Source organism: Cryptomeria japonica, chromosome 9, assembly GCF_030272615.1.
Source record: "Cryptomeria japonica chromosome 9, Sugi_1.0, whole genome shotgun sequence".
In the NCBI taxonomy this organism is placed as follows: Eukaryota; Viridiplantae; Streptophyta; class Pinopsida; order Cupressales; family Cupressaceae; genus Cryptomeria; species Cryptomeria japonica.
The window spans coordinates 433,355,812-433,358,333 of NC_081413.1; positions in this window are offsets into that span (position 1 = coordinate 433,355,812).

Below are 2,522 nucleotides of genomic sequence, written 5' to 3' on the forward strand. Positions count from 1 at the left end.
ATTTGACTATGTCATTAACACACTAAGTGAAGGACATGAAATGTTAGCTACAATAAAAATGAATCCAAAAAGAAGAGATTGTGTCGTAATCACTAGAAGAACAAAAGTCACATTACAAGGAGTGCCTTCAAACCAACCTTCAATAACTAGCAACTACAATATGGTGGATCAATTGAAATGAACTCCAGCCCAAATTTCACTATTTGAGTTATTGCGAACATCACCAACCCATAAAGAAGTCCTGGATAAAGCCTTACAAGATTTGGTTGTTGCTAGAGATATTGATGAGAACACATTTCAATCAATGGTGGGAAACTTGGCAACTTCAAAGGTCACATTCACTGAACAGGATGTCCCTGCAAACCAACTCATGCATAATGATCTGTTGCACTTGGAAGCTTTTGTTTATCGAAAAAAGGTTCGAAGAGTACTTATAAATGGTGGCGCTGGCCTCAACATATGCACTCTACATTTGATCAAAGCTTTAGGATATTCTGAACATTATATTGACTCTACTAAGAGAATCAATATAAAATCTCTTAATGACAAGGAATGCCCTTCTAAGGGTATGGTGACTTTACGAGTACAAGTGGGACTAGGTACAACAAATATCACCTTTCAAGTCCTAGATAGAGAATTAGGGTACAATATGTTGTTAGGTCGCCCATGGATACATATAATGCAAGCAGTACCATCAACTTTTCACCAATGTGTAAAGTTCCCAAACAATGATATAGAGATCACTGTCCATGGTGACCCAAACCCTTTTCAACACTATAATTATTTAAGGGCAAGCTCAAACAATCAAGTACCAAACAATCAGGAAGCTCCTATTCACCTACAAATGGAATCACTATCACTTAAAGAAACAGACAAAAATACACCAACCACATGTTCTTTGCATATTAGAGAAGTTGGTTGTGGAGAATATTCCATTTCAAGTACATCAGACAACAAACAATCATCATTTTCTACCAGGTCTTTTGGGAAGCCTCAGAATACACAGGTGAAACAAAATAAAGGAAAAGAAATAGTAAAGTATTCAGATTCTTGTTGTTTCATTAGATGGGGAGACCTACAAGAAGAATCTCTAAATGAAGATATCAATCACTGTATATATAGAGAGAAGAAGATGATATGGTAGTACCCAAGGTATCTCTACATCAATATGGAAATGGCTTCAAGATGTTACAAAAACATGGGTATGATAGCACCACAGAATTAGGACTACAAAAGAAAGGAATATTAGAACCTGTTTTACCACATGAAAACCCAAAGAATCAAGGCTTGGGATATAAATATGTGCCACAAATAACAGAATCTAGACAACGTACATTGGATATATTAAACAAGCCAAGGTTACCCTCAGAATACATACCTCAAAATCAGTCATCAACAAAAATGTATTTCTCTCCACCTCAAAAAAGAAAGAGACCACTAACATCTCCTATCATGGAACCAGATGGTGAAGAGATGAGGCAACTTCTGTAAGAACCTAGAATAGAGACATCTAGCAGTACATTACCTGAATCATTTGCACGAGAAAACATGGTAATAAATATAGGTTTAACACCAGCAAATGAACCAAATCCTTGGTTACTATCAATACTTTTTCCAAGAGAAATGACTTCAACTCCTCAATTTGAATCAGATGAAGAAAGACTGCAAAGACTAATACCAGGCTTAAGAAGGGTATCCACAATACAAAGGAGATCTACTCATTTACAAAAAACTCAGTTACCAGAACAAGAGCATCTAAGTGACACAAAACCAAAAAGTGAAATATGCATGGAAAGTGTCACAGATTCTCATGACTATGAATTTCCATCTAACAATGAAGACAACCCACCACCATTTTATGATGAAGAAACAACAGATCATAACCAAGTATGCATGATATTAGGATCTTCTAAGACAATAGGAAGCAAAGAATTTCTCCTCATGCATCCATGTTTGATTGACTGGGGGCAAGAAGGAAAGCCACAATTACATTGGTTTCAAAACAATGAAGCCATAGCTAAATTCTTGGGTGCAAGGGATGGATTCCCTTATAATTATCACAAAGTTGGTTATGCAGTAGATTTGGACAGAACTGCATATTTTCAAGAAGCAAGCTCCTCTCTTAATCATGATAGTGATGATAAAGCTGAACACATAATAGATGCCCTACCTATTGATAAAGAACAGTCAAAATTATTGGTAGAAGAAACTGAGGAAATCAACATCGGTGATGCTGAGAAAGTTTGTAACATTCACCTAGCAAAATTCCTCAATCCAGTGGAAAAGAGAAATTCATCAAATTCTTTAAGCAAAGACCCATAAATTTTGCATGGTCTTATGCAGATATGCCTGGATTACACTCGTAATTGGTCTTGTATCACTTGCCTTTACTTCTAGGGGTAAAACCATACAAACAAAAGCTCAGGAAGATGCATCCTCACATAGCCTTGTTAGTCAAAATTGAGCTACAAAATTATTAGATGTGGGTTTCATCAAACCTATAGACTATGTTGAATGGATTT